Genomic DNA, 23,732 nt, shown 5'->3' on the forward strand with positions numbered 1-23,732 from the left:
TACCTGACCCTTCGGTGGGTTTTCAGAGGTTGTTGTTGTTGTTGCTGTTGTTATATGCCATCGAGTCATCTGTGACTCATAGCAACTCTATGAACAGTAGCCCTAAACTCATGCCAATCTTATTGTCTCCAACACTTCTATCCCTATTACCCCAGTCACTGAATCAATCCACCTCAAAGAGGGTCTTCCTCTTCTACGGTGTCCCTCCACCCTCCCAAGCATAACGTCCCTCTCCAAGGACTTATCCCACCTTGCAACATGTCCAAAGTATGTCAGACAAACCTTCAGAATCCTTGCCTCCAAGAAGCAGCCTGGCTTCACCCTCTCCAGGACAAACTTGTTTGTTCTCCTAGCAGTCCATGGTATATTCAATACTCGTCTCCAGCACCAAAGCTTAAAGACATCAACTCTCCTTCTGTCATCCCTAGTCATTGTCCAGCTCTCGATGTATAACAAGTAACTGAAAAGACCATGGCCTGTATCAGGTGCACATTAGTCTCCAGACTGACATTGTTGCTCTTCAGTACTTTGGAGAGGCCTCTGACAGCAGATTTTCCCAATGCCATTTGTCTTTTAATTTTCTGGCTGCTGGTACCAAGAGTGTTGATTGTAGAATCAAGCAAACTGAAGCCGTTAACAATCTCAATCTCTTCACTATCTATCATGATGCAGCCATTTGGCCATAGAGCCACACAAAAGGTGGTGGCATGGTTAATTTCTAACACTATGCAGTTAGAAAAAGCCACCACTGTTAAGAACAATAATGTCATGCTTGATTGTCACTCACTTTCTAGAAAACAGACTACTGCATTACAGCAATAGTTCAAGTTTTTCCAACCTGAGTAACATTAAACAAGAGAACTTGGGAGCTGCAAATGGTTAACACGCTCACTCAGTTGTCAACTGAGAGGATGAAAGTTCACTCCGAGATGTCTCAGCTGGTGACCTACTCCCACATCAACAAGCCATCCAAACTCATATGGAGCACAGTTCTGTTCTGACAGTGGGATCACCATGAGGTGAAGTCAACGAGATCGTTTTCAACATCAAGCACATTTTCACTGACCGAACATAATACATCATGGAGGATAAGATGCACAAGAGCCGCTGCCTAGCATCCTAACCCTTCCTCAAGGGAATGTGCTATGCCTTTACAATAAGCAATAGCATTTCTGATAACCTTGTCTTCCAGATAAAAGGTACTTGTTAACTCAAGTATCAATAGCAAGAAAAGCAGAGAGCCCCCCCCCAAAAAAAAAGATCACCTGTATGGTCCAAACTTTAAGGTTGAGAATCATGTATAACATCTTACCACAAAATTACAGTCACAGAGCCAGAGAGATAGGACCCTCTGAAATTGCCAAGCACAAATTCCTAATTTTAAAGGTAAGGAAACTGTGAGAGGTATGTCAATATACTCCATAATCATTGAGGCCTCAAGAAAATCCACAGTCCACACCATTGGTACCAGCAGTCAGGAAATCAGGAGATGCAGTACACTGGGAAATCTGCAGTCAGGGACCTTTCCAAATTCTTGAGGAGTAATGGTCGCTATGAGTCACAAGCAACTCGACGGCACATAACTACAACAACAACAATGATGTCAGGATGAGGACTAAGACGCATCTGAATGAGGCCATAGTCTTTCCAATCATTTGCTGTGCATCTGAGAGCTGGACAATGAATAAGGATGACAGAAGAAGAACTGATGCCATTGAGCTATGCTGTTGGAGAAGAGTACTGAACACCCATGGACGCCCAAAAGAACAAACAAATATGTCTTGGAGAGAGGGTGCAGCCAGAGTGCTCCTTGCTGGCAAAGATGTTGAAGCTTCATCTCACATACTTTGGGCATGTTGCTAGGAGAGACTATTCCTTGGAGAGGGACATGATGCTTGGAGAGGAGGAGGGTCGGTTAAAGAAAGGAAGACCCTTGGCCAGGTGGACTGACATGGTGACTGCTGCGATGGGCTCTCATGTGTCAGGAAGTGTGAGGATCATGCAGGGTAGGACAGGGCTCAGATCTGTTGCTCACAGGGTCTATAGGTCCTACTTAACAGCACTTAACAACAAAAACAACTGTGAGGAAATAAATTTGTTTGTTAAAGTCATCTACCTGTACTATTTTTTTATAGCAGTATTAAGACACTATGACAATAAGGTATAACTTACTCAAATCATTTCATCTAAATCCAAGATAATTTTATCAGAATACCTGTGTCCTTTACATGGGCAGCTCTGGTGGCAGAGTGGTAGGGAGTTGAGCTACAAACTCAAAAGTGGCACCTATCTAGTGGTTTGGATCGACCAGAAGCTCCATGGGAGAGAGAGAAACAATCTCCTTCTGTGCAATGTACAGTTCCTGAAAACCCACCAGCAGGTCAGCCTGAAATTGGTTCCAACTCTATAGCAATGAGGGGGAGGATACACTATAGTTTATTAAATATCACTATTTATTACTAAAGCACATATTCATTGTGGAAAGTTTGGTAAATACAAAGGATTGAAAAATAAAATTTTTATATATAAATTTATATATATAAATATATATATAATGTTTACATATGATATTAAGTGGAAATTATGTAATGATTCCTCATGATCTGATGAAACAGTTATAAAAGGATTGCACAAAATATAAGCACCCAAGTATATCCACTACTATAATTTTATCCTATTTCTTTCTTAACTCTTTTCAGCTTGCATATAGGTTAACATTAATAACATTGTTACTCAGTAACTTAACAATGTAACAATGTTCAATGTAACTTAATAATATAGTTAAGATATATATAGTTTTATTTCATACAAACATCTATGATAAATATTTTTCTAGCCACTATTTTAAGATGGGCCATTGTCTGGTAAATTTAGACCTAAGTTTAAAAAAATTCTTAGGGGTTTTTGAAATAAAAAGAGTTATGTTTGAACAGATATTATACTCTCTTTTCTAGATTTTATGAAGATTTTTCTTATCATTGGTTACAAAATTTAAAACTTAGTGGCAAGAAATGTTCTTCACATCCTCTCAAAACTCCTAAAACAAAGTAATATAAATTTTAACTATACAGAACTAAATAATTAAAGTGAGAAAGGAACTTTAAGCCTGTTAATAAAACTAGCTATGATAATCCACAATCAACACCCAGGGTAGCACTAATCAAGAAGTCAAAAGACATGTTGCATTAGGGGAATCTGCTGTCAAGGATTTCCACAAAGTTCTAAAGAACAAGGATGTCAGTTTAAAGACTAAGGTGCACCTGACTCAAACTTTGATATTTTCAATTGCTTCCTAATGAACAAGGAAGACTGAAGAAGGAGTGAAGCTGTTGAACTGTGGTATTAGAGTATTGAATGTCCCACAAATGCCAGAAAGAACAAACAAATTTATCTTGGAGGAAGTGCAATGTTCCTTAGAGGCAAGGATGGAGAAACATCTACTCACTTATTTTGGGCATATTTTCAAGAGGAACCAGTCCTTATGAGACATCATGCTGGGAAAGGAAGAGGGTCAGAGAAAGAGAAGAAGACTCTCAAAGAGATAGTTTGATGCAGTGACTAACACAATTGGCTTAAGTATGACAGAGATGGTGAAGATTGCTCAGGATTGGGCAAGGATTAGAGCTATCTGTCTGTTATTCTTAGGGCCATGATGAGGAGTGGTCTACGGCACCTAAAAACAACAAAAACAACATGATAATCTACAACTACCTATACCTAATATATTTTAAGCAAACTTTCCCTCCTCTAGTTTCTCAGAATTGTTTTTAAAATAAACAATACCTATATTAAACAGACAGAGCTAAATAATGACTAAAGAGAATAGAAGAATTGATGCCTTTGAGTTGTGTTGCTGGAAAAGAGTCTTGAACATACCATGGACCACCAAGAAAATAAATAGGTCTGTCTTGGGGAGACTGAAACCAAGTATCCGCTTGGAGGCTAGAATTTTGAAGCTCCGTCTCACATACTTTGGACATCATGCTTGGAAGGATGGAGAGACAGCACAGGAGAGGAAGACCGCGGATGTGATGGATTGATACAGTAACAAGGAAAATGGGAGTAGGTGTGTTGTAGTCAGTGAAACTGGCTCGGGACAGGGCAGGCTTCAGAGTTATTGTACACAGGGTCGCTATGAGTCACAGGTGACTTAATGACACATAACAACAACATAATAAAAGATTTTAGATGGAACTGTGAATTTTACATTGGAGGACGCTGTGTAGTGAGGGTAGGAGAGAGAGAACTTCAGTGGATGAAACTTTCCCTTAAATTCAGGTGATGAGATGCATGGTTTAACCAAAAAGGTTAAGAGTCATCTGGCCATAAGGGAGCAAGTGAGACTAGAACCTCCAAACCTGAACTCATTGTCATCAAGTTGGAACCAATTCATAGCTGACCCTTCATTGTGTTTGTTAGGTTGTACACCTCATAGGAAGAAAACTGTCCATCTTTTTTTTTTTTTTTCCAAAGAGCTCCTGGTTGATTTGAACTTCCAGGGAAGTACAGCCTTTGGGTTAGGAACATAACTGTCTACAAACTCTCAGAGGCCACCTGAGCTCCAACCTCAGACTAGAAGATCTCAATACACCATGCGGTAGGACCACAAAACCGGGCAGGAAGACCCGGATGATGAGATGCATCCATGGGCAGTAAAGGCAAAGACCTTTATTTTCTCTTGTTTCTGCACTGTTAGTGCTGTGAGGTGGTTCCTGGGCTGTGGAAAAAGTGTGCACTCTACGTCTAACCTAAAGGGAGTTTGGGGTGTGCAGTCCATAGGGGGCTGCTCTGATGACCCAGTGGCACAGCCTCTCTGATGGTTTGCATCCACCAGCTGCTCTAAGGGAGAAAGATGGGCAGCTCCCCTCCCATTCCAGTTACACCCTCCAAAACCTCCTGGAGGCTCAGCTATGAGTGGGCTTTGACTAGACAGTGGTTAGGTTTTGTATGTTAGGCAGAGTCTAATCACCTAACATTGGTGATTAGAATCCGCGACACTGCTGAAGAACGGCCTGGTGACATGCATCTGCAGATGACAGCTTAAAAAAGCCCTAGGGAGCAATTTACACAAAAATCAAAGCAAGCACAGGCTGGGGTTTACTTGCTAATGTGCAACAAACAGTTGCACCTATTTTTCATCACATGGAAAAGTCTTGCTTATTGGGTAATCCGGCCCTGAATTCTACTCTCTAACACATGTGGCCACTGTCATGGGTTAAACTGCGCCCCCTCAGAATACATGAAAAACTAGGTGATGAGCACCCACAAACTGATGGTTGTGAAAGCGTTACTGGTGCAATGCTTAATCCTTAATCCTATTACAGCTTCAATGGCTATAGAAGGAGTTTCCCAGGGGGCGGCCTGGAACACTCTCACCTCACTACAAAGAGAAGTGAAGGAAAGCAAGCTGTGAGAGGCGACCTCGGAGCCACCACAAAAGACTCACCAGGTTCTTTGTTTAGTTTCAGGGCTCTGCTTAAAGGAAGCTCCCTTGACAATGGGGAAAATCAAGACAGAAATCTCCAAGGAATGCCTGGCCTACAGATGCTAAAGAAAACAAAAGCGTTCCTCCAAAACTAGGGGAAGGAGGGGAAGAGAGAGAGGGAGGAAGGGAGGGCGCGTTGCCATCCTGAATTTAGACCTCTAGTCTAAAGACAGGAAGCTGAACTACAATCCCAAAGGCATGCAGTTCAAGTCCACTAGCTTCTCTGAGGGAGAAGGATGAGCAGTCTTCTCCTGTGCAATTAACTGCCTCTGAAAACCCACTGGAGGGTCAGCCACGGGTCGGTTCTGACTCTATGGTACACAACAACAGCAGCAGCAGTCTCCTAAACTGTTAATAAAGTTCTGTTAAAGACATCCACTTGAGTTCTGTTACAGCTGCACTAGATAACTAAGACGGTCAAGATGCCTCATCAGCACCAACCTGACGGATACAGTTTTGATTGTAATATAATAGAAAGATACAACCATACAGAGAGAGGTTATCTAAGGAGAAGAACACCATTTCTGAGATGTTGGAGCTGAGTGGAACTGTCCAAAAGGTGGAGAGGTCATCCTGTCATTGACAAGACATTGTTACTGTTTCTGTAGCTCAAAAAGTTAGCCCTGAAGAAGTCCTGGACTGGCTGCTCTAGTCACTGAACCAAAAGATGATCTATTAGACTTTTACTTTCAGCTCAAAGGGATGGCACTTGATAAATCAAAGAGAATAAAACTGTGATCCTAATTAAACATTCTATACACGGACATCACATTTAACCCCAATTTAAAAAATTATCTGGAGGAGAGGCAAAGTGAAGGGCAATAACTCATATTAGTGAAGTCACACACTCTTTACACTAAAATCTCAGCTCCGGTGGCTCCAAGACGGTTAGGACACACCTGTGTAAAATACAGCTCAGCAGATGCAGCAGAGAAGCAAAGCGCATTTCCTAATTAAAACTGCAGGGAAATTCTGGGTGCTGAGAATGTAATTACTTGAGTTGGAAATGGGCCAGGATACTAGCTAGAGCTCCCAGAATCTTTCATAATGGAAAAAAAATCATCAGATTTTCAAGTCTGAATTTTCTAAGGGAGCCACAAATAGCAGGTCAGGCTCCTCCTCCAGAATGCAATGATTTTCCCCTGACAGCACAAGAAACATCCATCCTTCTGACTCATCCCAACCCAACCCTACAGACCAGCATTTGAATGCTCGCTCCTTAACTCAGTCAGTGCTGGAAAGTACCCCATATCCCAGTGAACCCACATTAATGAGTGGAGGTGGCTCAGACACTCTGTTCTCCTTTTTAAATTTTATTTCTTGCTCATCAAAGTATTGCTTTCAGAACCTTTGTTCAAACCCCAGCACTGCCATTTTCTAGCTGTGTGACTTCAATCGAGTAATTTTGCCTCTCTGAACCTCTTTCTCTTCACCTTTAACAAGATAAATAGCCCATGAATTAGTTATCATTTATCAATTGTTAACTATTTTGTCTTCTCTATAATCCTAAGAAAACTCAAACTCATTGCAGTTGAGTCAAAACTGACTCATAGCTGACCTTCGAACAGGTTTATACAAGAAGAGAATGCTCATCTCTTTCTCTCAGGTCAACTGGTGGATTCAAACTGTTGGCCATTGAATTGGCAGCTGCACTCCTTACCACCTAGGTTGCCAGAGTTTCCTCCTAAGTGAAAAGTATCATTATTTGGGGGGGGGGGGGGGGGGGGGTGGTTCTAGTTTTGTACCTCTGAGTCAGATCCGACTGGCACAGGAGGAAATTTGCTCCTCTTTCTCCAGCACAGCATCTGGTGGATTCGAACCATGTGCCTTCGGAATTGCAGTGCAGTTTCTTGCCACAAGGCCACCAGAGCTCTCTGATAAGTGCCATTATTAAAGCCATCTTAAAGAAAAGAAAGGATTTCTGGGTGGTGCAAATAGTTAATGTGCTTTGCTACTATTTGAAAGGGTGAGGTTCAAGTCCTTTTAGAGACATCTCAGATTTGATGTTTGATGATCTTCTTCCGGGAGACATGGGCCACTGACAATCCTAAGGAGAACAGCTCTATGAAAACACATTGGTTCAAGAGCAACTGGTTTAAGGATAAGGATATTGAGGTACAGAGAGATTAACAAATTTGCCAAGTACCTCATTTATTCTACAAGAGAAGTACCTCATTTATTGTACACAAGGTTTTCAAGCCAAGCATGGCGAGGTGCAAAATACGTCAGTAGTCACACAGCCAGCATGTGGCAAGTCTGGGATGCTAATGAGGTCTGGAGACCACAGAGTAATGACAGCAAGTTTATAGTAACGAATGTCAAGAAGCAGTGTAACACTGACAAGGCTACAATCTTGATGGCTTAGTAAGGTGTTGCATGCATGTGCACAGAAGTGTCTATTTGAAATACAGAATGTAAAACAGCACCTCACCCAAGAAAATGAGAACTGAGGCACACAACTGGAGACTTGTACACCAATGCTCAAAGCAGCATTATTCATCATTGCAAGAACATGGTAACAGCCCTAATGTCCAACCACATCTCAATGGATTGAAAAATTATCGTACATTCACATGATGAAATACTACGCAGTACGGTACACAGAAGCAATGATTTTGTAAATTATTACCTAGCTTGGGAGGGACTGGAGAGCATTATGTTGAGTGAACTAAGTCCCATCAGAATAAATATTGTATAAGACCATTATTGGGGGGATACAGGGGTGCGGGAGTGGTTAATCATAGGGTCACACAATTTGATGGGTAGAGGGAGAGGTGGGTAAAGCAAATGGGAAGATCTGGTGCTGCTGTGAAAAACAATGTGTATTAACTTTGTAAACAAACCAGTATAAAAGGGGTGGGGGAATAACAACATGTGCCTGACTTAAAAAAAAAAACAAACAAGCACAAGAAACCCATACCAGAAAACAAACAGCACCTCAGCGAAATGCTTCAGAAGAATCTAGAGTCTGGAATCAGACAATCTCTGACTTCATTCTATTCCTTATAAACTGATGACTTTAGGCAACTCCCCTAATCTCTAAATTTTTATTCCTCTAATTAAAAAATAAAAATACTACCTTTGGTAAAACAGTATTACAAGCCTTAGATATTAAAGGCATGTATAGTGCTAATCACGATATCTGAACAAAACTGGATCCACTTCACGGCCACACCCTTCACCTTTCCCTTTATTCAAGAGGATAAATCCAACAGACAAATCTCAAATTCATGCAGAACTGGAAACAGCTTTTACTAGGCAAGGCAACCACATACCATAAGAGCACTCAACAAAGACAGAGAGAAGAGGCTCAAGGCAGAGCCTCTTCTTAGAGAAAGGGTCTCCTTTTTCTTTGAGCAAAGGTGAAGTTACCATGCAAGAGTTGTTGTAACACACAGAAGTATTTACACTACTCTCAGACTATTTTCCTAGAAGGACTTAGGAAGCCAGAGGAAAATCTCCACAGAAACTCAGTTTTTCTTTTGCCAATTTGTAAACTTTATTCAAGCCAGGCTACAAATACTGGAATAACTAAGTATTTGAAGGAGTTTTCAGCAAACCTAATCAAGTTGCTTCTTCTTTGTTGAATACAATCAAATAAGCAGAGATGGTCCACAAATCACATAGTTAGATCATTAGGATGTGCATTTGCACATCACGTTCTTCCAGCTTCAGCATTTATATGGGTTACATTTGACTCAACATAGATTCCGGGCATCCGTTTATCTTTTAAAGAAAAGGACATGTATTTCATTGATGGTTTGAGTCCACCAGCTGCTCCAAGAAGAAAAAAATGGGTAGTCTTCCCCCACCGCCCCCACAACTTTCAGCCTTTGAAAACTCACTGGAAGGTCAGCTATGAATCTTTTCAGACTCCAGGATAATGAGAGAGAATTCAGTCTAGAAACTAATGCTTTCAGCACATATTATACTAGAATCCAGTGTAGGAAGTATGAGAAACTTCCCATATAATCTTCAAAATAAAAAGCATAAAATGTTTATGATATTTCACACATTTCTCATTCACATTGCATTTTATATGATCATTCCCTAGATATTAATTCATCATCACTGATCTATGCCCACTATTCCCATGCCTTTTCAGGTCCCACTGTACCTTTCCTAAACCCTTCACCTCCTTTCCTCCACCCACCAAACTCTGCCATTCCAATGATTTCTCTCCTCTACACCCTATGCCACTTTCCCCAATACCATTCCTCCTTCTGGACTTCTATACATGTCTTATTAATTATCCTTCCATTTTCACAATCATTGTCTCATGCAGTATTTGTCCTTATGAGACTGAGTGATGAGTTCACTTACCATAATTCTCCCTAGACTCTCCCTTGATATATACTGTCTTATGAAATCATTGCTTCTAAGTGCTCAATAGTATTCAATTGTGTAAATGTACCATAACTTCTCAATTCATTCGTTTGCTGATGGATATTGGAACTGTCTCCACCATTGTCTTGCTCTTGTGAATAATGCTATGAATATAGGTGTCCCAATAACAATTTGTGTCTCAGTTCTATTTTACTCTGAGTATTCTAGCAGTGGAATAGCTGATTCATATGGAATATCTATGTTCAGCTTTGTGAGGAAATGCCAAACTGTCTTTCAGAGTGGTTGGCACCATTTTATAAACTCACCAGCAGTGTAAACGAGTTCCAATCTCTCCACATTCTCGCCAACATTTATTGCCTGCCTATATTTATTGCTTGCCTTCATTTATTGTTATACTTTCAACTGCTGCTGGAGATGGTATTTCATTGTGATTTTCATTTGCATCTTTCTTATTGCAGTGATGTTGAGCATTTCTTTCTGGATCTGCTGGCCAACCAAATGTCTTGAGACAAATATCTTTTGACCATTTTGTGATTGTATTCTATAAACTTTTGTTATGAGATCTCTATCTAAGTTGTCGCTGCCAAATGTTTTTTCTCAGTCTATGGGTCTTCTTTTCACCCTATTGGACAAAGTTTTTTTTTTAATATACACAGGGACTTAATCTTTAGAAGGTCCCATACATCAACTTTATCTTCTCCTGATTGTGCCTTCTGTAGTTGCTGTATTTCTGGCTGCATTTTCCAGTCTATGTAAACCACAGGTGAGGGCATCTTAAGTTTGAGCTCATTTTGTCTCGTATGGTATTATGGTTTGGAGCTTTACCCTTAGGTCTCTGACCTATCTTGAGTTGATTTTTGTGTATGGTATGAGATATGGATCCTGCTTCAGCTATTTTCATGTGGAAGTCCAGTTTTGCCAGCACCATTTGTTGACGAGGTTTTCATTTCCATTTGATAGATTTTGTCTCCTTGTCAAATGCAAGTTGATGTTACTAAGTGGGTTAATTTCTGGGTTCTCAGTTCTATTCCATTGGTCTTCATGTCTATTTTGGTTATTACAGCTGTGCAGTAGATTTTGAGATTAGGGAGTGCTGTCCCTCTCACTTCATTTTTGTTTTATAGAAGTGCTATGCTTACTTGCCAAATGCCTTTTGATCTTGAAAAATTAGTCTAGTGTCTGTATTGGGATTGTATTTAATATGTAGATTACTTTTGGCAGGACTGTAATTTTCACAATATTGAGTCTTCCTATCCATAAACAGGGAATATTTTCCATTTAGTTAGGATTCTTACAGTTTCTCACAGTAGTGTTTTGTAGTTTTCCTTATAAAAATCTTTTGTGTGTCTTGGTAGGTTTATTCCTATCTCAGTTTGTGGTACATTATTGTAAATGGTATTGCTTTCTTAGTTTCTTTCTATTCCTCTTAGTTTTCTTGATTGCTGTTGTTGTTAAGTGCCATCGAGTCATAGACAACTCATAGCAACCCTATGAATGAAAGACCTGAGCACTGTTCATAGTGTTTCCAGAGACAAGCCATTTTGGAAGTGGATGCCACTCTTGCTTCCAAGTTTGTCTTAATCGGGGAGCTCCACTAAACACTGTCCACCAGGGGTAGCCATTATCGTATTTGACACATCAGTGTCACAATGTTTAGCATCACAGCAACCACAGGTTACCTCTATACAATAAATGGACAGACCAGTGCTATACCACTTAGAAGAATGTTTACCAAAAATAAGTAAAACCAGGTCTGAAGGCTACAAACTAAAATCAGCCACCTTGGTTGCCTCTTATTGCCTTCTCTTGATATATCATCCTAGCAAGTACTACCAATATAATACTGAATGTTGTTGTTGATTGCCTTCAAGTCGAGCACAACTCAAAGCAACCCTATGAACAAAAGTCCTGAAGCTCCTTTACAACTACGAGCATTTATCAAAGTTCATAGAGTTTCCAGAGCATGTTACTTGGGAAGTGGATGCCACTCCTGCTTCCAAACCTGTCATAGTATGTTATTGTTGTTAAGTGCCATTGAGCACCCTGTGATGGATAGCAACTCAGAACCCTTCCCTGTCATGAGCCAGTCTCATTAATCTCAACCCACCAACCCCCATTACCTCAGTTACTATATCAATCCATCCCATGCGGGGTCTCCCTCTCATGCGCTGTCCATCCACCCTTCTGAGAATAATGTCCTTCTCCAAGGACAGATCTCTCCTGGCCACATGCCCAAAGTAAGAGCGGTGGAGCTTCAAAACCCTAGCCTCCAAGGAGAGACTTGGTTTCACCTTCTCCAAGACAGAACTATTTGTTTTCCTGGCAGTCCATGGTATGTTCAAGACTCTTCTCCAGCACTACAACTCAAAGGCATCTGTTCTTATTCTGTCATCCTTAGTCACTGTCTAACTCTCTGAAGAATAACAAGTAATTGAGAAGACTATGGCCTGGATTAGGTGCACCTTCGTATCTAGACTGACATCGTTGCTCTTTAGCACTCTAGAGAGGTCCATGACTGCAGATTTTCACAAGGCAATTTGTCTTTTGATTTTCTGACTGCTCGTGTTAAGAGTGTTGATTGTGGAGCCTAGCAAGCTGTAACTGTTTCTCCATCTAATATGGTGCTGCCAATCGGCCCAGTGGTGAAAAATCTTTGTTTTCTTGATGTTGAGCTTCAATCCATATTGAAGACTACAGTCCTTGACCTTTTGCAACAAGTGCTTTAGGTCTTATTCAGTTTCAGCAAGCAAGTTGTGTCAGCTGCATGTTAATGAGTCTTCCTCCAGTCTTGATGCTACATTCCTCCTCATAAAGCCCTGCTTCCCGAATGATCTGTTCTGCATAAAGGTTGAAAATGTATGGGGACAGGCTGCATCCCTGACACACTTCTTTCCTGATTTTGAACAATGCAGTGTTTCCTTGCTCTGTTCTGAGGGCTGCTTCTTGGCCAAGTATAAGTTTTGTATAAGCACAATCAAGTGTTCTGAGATTCCCATTTTCCTCAAGGTTAGCCACAATTTATTGTGATTCACACAGTCAAATACCTTTGCATAGTCAATGAAACACAGATAGACATTCTTCTTGTACTTTCTGCTTTCTGGCAAGATCCATCTGACATTAGCACTAATGTTCCTAGTGCCACAACCTCTTTTAAACCTAGCCTGGTAGTTCTTTGTCAATGTACTGTTCAAGTCTTTTTCTGGATAATCTTCAGGAGGATTTTGCAAGCGTGTGATATTAGTGATATTGTTCTATAATGTCCACACTCTGTCAGGTCACCTTTTTTTGGAATGGAAATAAATATGGATCTCTTCCAATCAGTTGGCCTCTCGATTTCTTGGCACAACTAGGTGAGCACACGCAGGGCAGCATCTGTTTGCTGAAATATGTCAATTGATATTCCAACAGTTCCTGGAACTTTATTCTTTTTTGCCAAGTCCTTCATAGCAGCCTGAACTTCCTCTTTCATCACCATTGCCTCTTGCTTATATGTTGTTTCTTTAAATTCTTCTGTGTCAGTCAATTCTTTTTGGCACAATGACTCTATACTCCTTCCATCTGTTTTTAATGGTTCTTGAATAATTCAATATTGAATAGTAGTGGGGAAAGTGGGCATCCTTGTCTGGTCCCTTTCACAAGGAGAATGTCTTTAGTCTTTGTCCATTGGGAATGATGTTGGCTCTTGGTTTTGAGTATATACTTTTCACTATGTTGATGAAATTTGTTTCTATTCTAATTTTATTGGGTGTTTTAATCAGGAAGGGATGTTGGATTTTGTCAAAGCCTTTTCTTCATCAATTGATAGGATCATGTGGTTCTTATTTTTTCCTTTGTTAATGTGATGAATTATGTTGATTGTTTTCCTTATGTTGACTCATCTTTGCCTATCCGTTATGAAATCTACTTGATAATGATGATTTTTTTTATTTATTATTTTTTATATGTACCATCAAATCAGATCTGATGGGTACAGGAGGAGATCACTCCCTCCTTATCCAGCAGAGCATCTGATGGACCTGAACAGCATACCTCTGGGATTGCAGTACAGCATCCCACCACTAGGCCACCAGAGCTCCCTGATGAATTATTTTTTATACTGTTAAATTCTGATGGCCAAGATTTTGCTAAGAATTTCTGCATCTATATTCATGAGGAATATTGGTCTACAGTTTTTCTTTTCTTTTCTTTTTTGGTAGTATTTTTGCCTGGTTTTGGTATTAGGTTATGCTTGCTTTATAAAATGACTCTGGAAGTATTCCTTCTTTTTCTATTTTTTTAAAATCACTTAAGTACATTTGGTGATAGTTTGTCTCTAAATGTTTGGTAGAATTCAGTCCTTAAGCCATCTGAGCCAGGACTTTATTTGAGGAGTCTTTTTATGACCTGCTCAATTTCTTCTTTTGTGATAGGTCGGTCCAAGTATTCTACATTTATCCATGTCAATCTGTGTAAAGTGTTTTTTTCTAGGAATTTGTCCATTTCCTCTAGGTTTTCAAATTTGTAAGTGTATAGCTTTTCATAATATTCAGTTATTATTAATTTCAGCTTGTTCTGTTGTATTGTCCCCTCTTTCATTTTTCCCCCCATTTTTTAATGTGTGCACTTTTATTCAACTGGTCTCAAGTCAGTGTTCAGGTAAAGCCCTAGCTGTCTCCATGTCTCAGCCACCCCAGAGAGACCAAAAGCCTTCATATTTCTAGAGTTGGGTGAAAGGGAAGGCACCCCAAAAAAGTAGGGCCTCCAATCGCTGACTATTGAAAACAGAAACTAAAAAACAAATATTAAGGCAGAAGATTTATTTAACAACAACAACAAAAAAGTGGATTAGGTATAATTTATACAAAAGCAATGCTCCCTATCAACCCGTCTGTGTGTGGACCCGAGTGGTGGACAAGGCTCTTCTGCTTGGGGGAAGGGAGAGGCTTTTGGAAAGGCAGGAGCTTCCTGTCACATCATCACGTTGCCATTATTTATAATAAATATTTTTTTAAAAGAAAGAAAAATGTACAAAGTCCTGGGCCACACTGGTGAACTGGGGGGAATCTCGCTCCACACCAATTGCTGTCACCCACACTGTTCCAGTTTTTAAATCCTGAGTCAAGAGGAGGGAAAAAAAAAACAGGAAAAAATTTTAAAAAGAAACAAAAAACTAGCAAATAAAGCCATGACAATTCTCATCTCCTTTGCTTTTTTGGGTTTGTTTTTTTTTTTCCCTATGCAAGTTAGGTGTGTTTTGGGTTTGGTTTTTTGTTTTGTTTTTATCAAGAAAGGGTGTACTGCAACTTAACAGTCCACGTAGAAGCATCTGAGGTGGACGATGGAGGGGCCAGACTGGTAGTACTCCTGCTTGCTGAAACACATCTGCTGGAAGGGAGGCCAGGATGGAGCCACCGATCCACATGGAGTATCTACACTCGAGGAGCCATCAACTTGATCTCATCGTTCTGGGGGCCAGCACTGTTAACTCCTTCTGCATCTTGTCGGTGATGCCTGGGTACATGGTGATCCTGCCCGACAGCACTGTGTTGGTGCAGAGGTCCTTGCAGATGTCAACATCACACTTCATGATGGAGTTGAAGGTAGTCTCCTGGATGTCACAAGACTCCATACCCAGGAAAGAGGGCTGGAAGAGTCCCTCAGGGCAGTGGACATGCTCATTACTGTTGGTGATGACCTGCCCATTGGGTAGCTTGTCGCTCTTCTCCAGGAAGGACAAGGAAGCTGCCGTGGCCATTTCCTGCTTGACGTCCGGGGCAACAGAACAGAATTTCTTCTTGATGCCATGCACAATGTCCTGCTCAGCCGTGGTGGTGAAGCTGTAGCCTCTCTCAGTGAGGACAGATGCAGGATGGCATGGGGGAGGGTTTACCCCTCGTAGTGAGGCACAGTGTGGGTGACCCCATCGCCAGAATCCATCACGATGCTGGTGGTTCAGCCAGAGGCATACAGGGACAGCACGGCCTGGATGGTCACGTACACAGCAGTGGTGTTGAAGGTCTCAAACATGATCTAGGTCTTCTCCCGGTCAGCCTTGGGGTTCAGGGGGCATCCGTCAGCAGCACTGAGTGCTCTTCAGGGGGCCACACACAGCTCGTTGTAGAAGGTGTGGTGCCAGATCTTCCCTATGTTGTCCCAGTTGGTGACAATGCCGTGCTCAATGAGAGTCAGAATGCCTCTCTTGCTCTGGGCTTCGTCACCCACATAGGAGTTCTTCTGGCCCATGCCCACCATCAGTCCCTGGTGCCAAGGGTGCCCCACGATGGAGGGGAAGATAGCCCGGGAGGTGTCCTCGACCGTGAAGCCAGCCTTGCACATGCCAGAGCAGTTTTCCACCACGAGCACAGTGATATCATTCACCATCCAGAGTGAGCTGGGAGTGGCGGGTGAGAAAGGCAGTGACTGCGCAGAGTGACTATGCTCCAGGGTGGATGAGGTCTCACCTGTCACATCTTTCATTTCTTATTCAAGCTATTTGTGTCTTTTCTTTCATTAATTTTTTCAATGGTTTGTCTAGTTACTGACTCTTTTGAATAGCCAGCTCCTGGTCTTGTTGATGGCTCCACTTGTTTTTCAGGCTTTTTATCCCATTGATTTCAGCCCTTATCCTTATAAATTTCCTTTCTTCTAGAGGCTGTGGGTTTAGGATGTTGTTCTTTTTCTATTTGATAGACGTGTTGAATTAGGTCATTAATTTTGCAAAAGCATATGTTGTTGTTGTTATGTGCCGTCGAGTCGCTTGCGACTCATAGCGACCCTATGTACAACAGCCCTAAACTCTGCTCTGTCCTGTGCCAATCACACTGTCTCTGAAACTCCCATCCCAATTATCCCAGTCACTGAATCAATCCATCTCACAGATGGCCTTCCTCTCCTGTGCTGTCCCTCCACCCTCCTAAGAATGATGTCCTTCTCCAAGGACCTGTCTCTCCCTCACAACATGTCCAAAGTATGTTAGACAGAGCCTCAGAATCCTTGCCTCCAAGGAGCCACCCGGTTTAACCCTTTCCAGGACAAATCTGTTTGTTTTCCTAGCAGTCCATGGTATTCTCAATACTCTTCTCCAGCACCACAGCTCAAAGGCATCAATTCTCCTTCTATCCTCCCTGGTCACTGTCCAATTCTCTGATGCATAACAAGTGATTGTGAAGACCATGGGCAGTATCAGATGCACCTTAGTCTCCAGAGAGACACTATTGCTCTTCAGTACTTTGGAGAGGTCCCTAACAGCAGACTTTCCCATGGCAATGTGCCTTTTAATTTCCTGGCTGCTGGTGCCAAGACTGTTGACTGTGGAGCCAAGCAAAAGCATATATTTTTTAAAATATTTGAAGGCTTTAAATTACAGGATGAGTCTAGAGGGAGGAGATATTTCATCTCCTTATTTTTCTGTGCTACTTGTAATTCTATCATCACATGTGTTTTACTTTAATTACACTTTGATCCAGGTGACATTAACACCTGTTTTACACATGAGGAAGCCCAGGCTCAATAATACTAGGTAATTGATTTTTTTTTACAAGATCATACAGCTATAAAATGATGAAACCAGGATTTGCCTTTGAAAATAACACTATCTTTGAAAATGAGAAGGGATAATAGAAGGGGGCTTATTCTTGGGCCTCTGTTTCTCATTAATGTGAAATACTAGGTTGTCTGTTAAGGACAAGAAAATAAAGAACTTGAAGAAAAGGATTTTAAAAATCCAGATGCTTTCCCAGCATAGAACACGGGAAAAGACTCTGATGGGGTTAAGGAAATGGACTGCTCAGCAAAGATGAGGACCTGCTAAGACTGGAACTCATAAATTTGTAATGGAGCCAACCAGCACAATTACATAATTTTCCCCAGTAATGCTGAGACATGCAGAAGCCATTGATTCAGGATTGGCAAAGCAGATTGAGTGTTAAGCAACAACTTCAACTGTCTTGAGGGTTCTTGAAGTTTAAAATGCAAGTAAATCTACTTTCCATTCTTTTTAAGAATATATGAAGTTGAGGACAACTGTGAAAGTGACAGTTTGTGTGCCAGCCCAGGGCAGGAGAACAGCAATGCCCGACCTCCCAGCCTCCCCTCCCTGCTGATGCTCCTGTGTGCATGACCTGTGCTGTTCACAAGGGACACACGGCGGCTGCATCATGAACTGGAAGGTTCCTGACCACATGCCTGTGTTGCTATATATCTTGGCAGAAAAACCACTAATACTCTGCCTGGAATTTGCTGGAGTTAAATTATACCAAAATATTGGAAGCAAAAATACAAAGACTGGAGGCTGAAAAGAAGCAATCGGAGAAGAAAGATAACTAAAAGGGCAACTAAAGATTTTTCCATTTAAATGTCAATGATGGTGAACTCCAACTGAAAAGAAAGAAGATATGATTATTGAATGATGTGTCAGCAGATAAACTACTGGCCCTTAGCTTTAACTTAAAATTATACGAATTTTTATATGCTTTTCTAAAAGCTGCCGCAAATACAGTATTTTGTTTACTAAAATACCTTTGTATAAAAAAAAAAAAGAATACATGAAGTTAAGCAGAATTTAAAAGGGGGAGAAGTCATGGAAAGGAAACAAAACTGAGACACCAAGTTTCAATGAAAATGCAAGTTGATTAGGAAGTGGTTATTATGGAAGAGAAGCCAGTCTTCCCTGTGAAGCTTCAAGAAACCCTGAGCTCAGGTGCAACCAGAAATAATGTGAAATGGGGAGCTGAAAACAATGGAGCTCCCTTGAAGATCTAGGAGGGGGAACACAGTGTGAATGGACCTTTCCAATCCCATCTATTCACTTGTTTCTACGCCCAATTCAAAACCCAGACACTCATTAGGAAATTATTCTCTAAAGAAATTAGAAAATATTTTTTTAAAGTCTTGTTAACCTCTGAATAAAAGTTCCTCATTCTTGTATTTGAAGGAGGGAGTGAGCAGGAAGCACATTACCTGACAGTATGCAGGACTAAGTGCTGACAACCAGGCCCTCACGTTCCCGTCATATTCCCATCTAACACTACATGCTCCCATACCCTTCCCAGTATGGTGCCAGGCTTGGTGGATTGCCTAATGGGAGAACTCAGTAGAAATTGGAAAGTGGGAAAGAAATGGCATCCATTCCTTTCAGAAGTTCATTGGAATGAGATGCAATGACAATCAGACTCTCACGTTCTAGGAAAGCCCAGCACATGCTCATTTCTTCCCCTCATCTTCAACCATTGGCCCAGTTGACAAAAGGCATTAACACTCCAGAGAGACACTGTCCCTTACAGAGACAAACATTTCCACTAACCTACCACAACTCTCCTTATATGACCCCATTCCAGGGGCCAAACCTATGATTTCTTGATCATCCCTGCAAGTTCTAAGATAGCTCCTAAGTGTCAAATTGGTAGTGGTATCATCACCCTCGTTTACAAACTAAGGCTTAGAATTCATAAACTGGCCAAGCAGAGAGAGGCTAGAGACCAAATCAGATGCAACTCAAAAGCATGACTTCTTACCACTCTTCTGGATTGTAGTTTACTTTCAAGGCCTTAATTTCCTATACCACATACCTGAACTATGCTGTCATCTTATACACACACACACACACACACCACTCTTCTGGATTGTAGTTTACTTTCAAGGCCTTAATTTCCTATACCACATACCTGAACTATGCTGTCATCTTATACACACACACACACACACACACACACACACACACACACACATCTCCAGGTAGAAAAGTAATTTTGAGAACAAATTATCATATTCTGCAAACTAAATAAATTGTCACAGTGTTGTGGAGGTTGAGGGGCTTTTGGTTATTATTCTTTTGTTTTATATCAGCTGTTTATTGGTTACACTCGAGGTTAGTAAAATGAATTGAAGTTTTTCTTGTTCAAATTTCAAATGGGATATTTTATAACACAGAAGTCCACTGAGAATCAAATTATAAAGTGCTGGTTTGTACCAAGAACAAGAGTCTTAGTAATGAAATCTATGGCTATTTACTTAAATATATATAAGAAATAGAAATCAAGCTTTTTATAACTTGATGAGTTGTCTGCCTTCTATTCGTCAATACTCAGGTATATTGCTGCAAGGGGTAAAAACTGGTACAACACCTGTGGAGGCAATCTGGAAATATTTATTGCAATTTGACTCCTGGGAATTTATTTGACAAATAAATAAATGGTACATGAAAGAAACAGTAGATGCATGAAATTGTTTACTGCAGCATTTCAATCTTTAATAACGAACAATGGAAATTATCCATCTGTCTCTCAATTGGAGACTGGTTAAGTCACCAAGTAAAAGAAAATGAAATTTTATGCGGTAGTTAAAAAGCAGTGCTTAGGGGCGAAGACTCTACACCCAAATGGCCAGGATTAAGTCCTGGATTTTTCCGGAGTGCTGTCCTTGAAGCCACCACCCTGAATCTATAATGCTAAGTTATCAGAGATTTTATCAACTACTTGTGAAGTATAATCACAATTAAATAGTAAATAGATCTATAATTAAATAAATGATATTTTTTAAAAGTCAACATTCAAAAGGTAATAAATACTCAAAACTCATCACCATCTAAACATTTTGCTACATTTTACTATTTTCTATGTCTAATATTGCTCAAATTCCTGACATAGACTGGTGAGTGCATCCAAGGCTGAATCTGGTAATTGAAATAAGTCAATTGGTATCTCAGTGATTCCTGGGGTATTATTTTTTTGCCAATGACTTAAATGCAGCTTCTGCTTCCTCCTTCTTTACTATTTGCTCTTGTTCATATGATACTTCCTGAAATTTTTCAGTGCCAATCAGTTCTTTCTGGCACAATGATCATATGTATTCCCTCCATCTTCTTTTGATGCTTTCTGGGTCATTCAATATATTGCCTATACCATCTTTCAATAATGTGGCATGAGGCTTAACTTTCTTTTTCAGTTCTCTCAGGTTGAGAAATGCAGAGTAAGTTCTTCTATTTTTATTCTCTAATTCCATTTCCACTATAGTACTTTGTTTTGTCCTCCCAAGCTGTCCTTTGAGATTATCTGTTCAGGTCTTTAACTTTGGCATATTTCTTTTTGTTTTGGCTTCTTGATATTCCAGGGCAATTTTTAGAGACTTTTTTGACATCTATTTCAACTTTTTCTTTCTCTTAGGCTTCTGTAATGACCTTTTGCTTTTTTCATGGACGATATCCTTGATATCATTTCACAATTCATCTGATCTTCAATTCATCTTGGTATTCAATACCTCAAACCTTTTCCTAAGATGATCTTGAAATTCAAATGGAATTGATTCAAGATCATATCTTGGCTCCTGTGGACTTATTTTAATAAGTCAGATGGATCCTGGCTGAAAGTAGAAATACCAGAAGAATGTATATTTGTGCTTTATTGACATTTAAAGACACTTGACTGTGTGGGTCATAGCAAGTTGTGGCTGACATTGAGAAGAATGGGAGTCCCAGAGCACTTAACTGTGCTCATGCAAAACCTCTACCTGGACCAGGAGGACGTTGTGTGAACAGAGCAGGGGAACACTGCATGGTTTAAAATTAAGAAGGGAGTGTGTCAGAGTTGTATTCTCTCTCCATGCCTATTCAATCTGTATTCTGAGGAAATTATTCAAGAAGCTGGGCTCTATGAAGAAGAGTGTGGCATCAGGATTGGAGGGAGACTCATTAATAACCTGCATTGTGCAGATGACACAAAAGTGAGGAGAACTTGAAGCACTTGTTACAGAAGATCAAGGAATATAGCTTTCGGTGTGGACTGCATCTCAATGTCAAGAAAAAAAGATTCTTACCACTGGACCTATAGGTATCATCATGATGGATGGAGAGGAGATTGAAACTATCAACAGCTTCATTTATCTTGTTTTAATCAACAATTAACATTCTTGGTACCAGCAGTCAGGAAATCAGGAGACACATTGCACTGGGAAAATCTGCAGTTGGAGACCTCTTCAAATTATTGAGAAGTAATGACATCAGTTTGAGAACTAAGGTGCATCTGACTCAGGTCATGGTTTTTCAAATCACTCACTATGCATTTGAGGACTGGACAATGGGTAAGGATGACAGAAAAATAATTGACGTCTTTGAGCTGTGATGTTGGAGAAGAGCACTGAACATCCAATGGACAGCCAAGAGAACAAACAGATATGTCTTCGAGAAGATGCAGTTGGAGTGATCTTTGGAGGCAAGAATGATGAGGCTTTGCCTCACATACGTTGGGCCTGTTGCTAGGAGGGGCTACTCCTTGGAGAAGGACATGATGTTGGGAAGGTTGGAGGGTTGATGAAGGAGAGGAAGACCCTCAGCTAGATAGACTGACATGGTGACTATCGCAACGGGCTCATATGTGTCAGGAAGTGTGAAGATGGCACAAGATAGAACAGGGATCAGATCTTTTGTTCATATGGTCAGTACGAGTCATACTCAACTTGACAGCATACAACAACAACAATACTGCTCAAACATAATAATGATCATGCAGATGGTGCAAGATTAGACAACATTTCATTTTGTTACACATATGATGGCCATGAATCAGAGCCAACCCCATGACAACTAAAAACAATACCTAACAACATCTAGATACTAGGTTATTCATGAATAAGTTACTCATACCAGGTATTCTGATTGATGGAAATACCACTATATAAATAGTCTTCAAATAAGCATCTCCTTTTCACTCAACGTTCAGTGTCTTCATGTTGGTAGCTTAGAATCAGCTATGATGGTAGTATTTACACCACAGAATTTGACCAGTGTTTCAAATAGATGTTTTTGTTTCTTTTCTTGGAGGGTCATTAATTTAAAAGGACATCACTGGTTCATTTGGAAGTATACTTCAGTTTTCCTTTCTAGAATATGAGAATTAATTACAGCACTTGCCTTATGCGAATATTTTTTATGAGTGAGTCAATATATACAAAGCAATCAGAAGAATCTCTGGCATGTTGTAAGGTTATAGATTATGTAGTAAGAGTTATTTATTGTTATCATTATTACTACTGATACAAAAAGATCTCTAAGCTATAATTTACTTTTCAAATAACAATTTTTTAAAAAGACTCCACAAAAAGTTTATAAAATTATGTATATAACATTATCTATCATTTCGCTTAAAATTCATATCCATAACTTTTTCTATTTGTGCAAAGCATTCCTAGAAGGACAAGCAAGAAATGAACAAAAGGGGTCCTTTTTGCCTTTGGATAGAGTGTTGGGGAAAATAGATAGATGGAAGAGATGTGATCAACAGTAAGCCTTTTCACTGAACACTGTATTTTTATTCAATTGTATGTTTTCAAACACACAATTTGAAATATGAATGTATTTGTCATGCTGAGCTGGAACTAACTCTAACCTGATCCTCCAGCAGGTGTTCTAAAGCAATAAATTGCACAGGAGGAGATTGCCCATTTTTCTCCCTTTTAAAACATTGAATCATATATCATCTCATCCCCATAAGAAAAAATTAACAGAACAGCAAACAACAAATGCTGACAAGGTTGTGGAGAAACTGGAACCCTTATTCACTGTGTATGGGACTGTATAATGGTACAACCACTAAGGAAGGCTGTATGTAGCTTTCTCAAAAAGTTGCAAATAGAGATACCATTTGACCCAGCAATTCCACTACTGGGAACATACCCTAATGAAACCATAACTGCCACCCCACCAGATAAATGCACACCCATGTTTATTGCAGCTTTGTTCACAATAGCAAAGAGTTGGAGGCAACCAAAGTGCCCAACAACAAATGAATGGATAGAGAAGCTGTGGTATATTCAAACAATGGAATACTATGCTGCATTGAAAACCAAGGAACTCATGCAATATTATTCAAAATGGTTGACTCTGGAAAACATTATGCTGAGTGAAATATCCCAGTCACAAAAGGACAAATAT

At 40.2% G+C, this 23,732-nt stretch overlaps 1 protein-coding gene and 1 pseudogene across 2 annotated transcripts in view; one reads left to right on the forward strand and one right to left on the reverse strand.

Moving 5' to 3' along the window:
- SLCO5A1 (solute carrier organic anion transporter family, member 5A1) overlaps positions 1 to 23,732 on the reverse strand; it is a 209,167-nt gene that overhangs the window by 14,851 nt on the left and 170,584 nt on the right. The window lies entirely within an intron of this gene.
- LOC102868290 lies at positions 17,968 to 18,136 on the forward strand (annotated as a pseudogene).

Source organism: Elephantulus edwardii, unplaced genomic scaffold, assembly GCF_000299155.1.
Source record: "Elephantulus edwardii isolate Elephantulus edwardi_28Jun2011 unplaced genomic scaffold, EleEdw1.0 scaffold00008, whole genome shotgun sequence".
Taxonomy (NCBI): domain Eukaryota; kingdom Metazoa; phylum Chordata; class Mammalia; order Macroscelidea; family Macroscelididae; genus Elephantulus; species Elephantulus edwardii.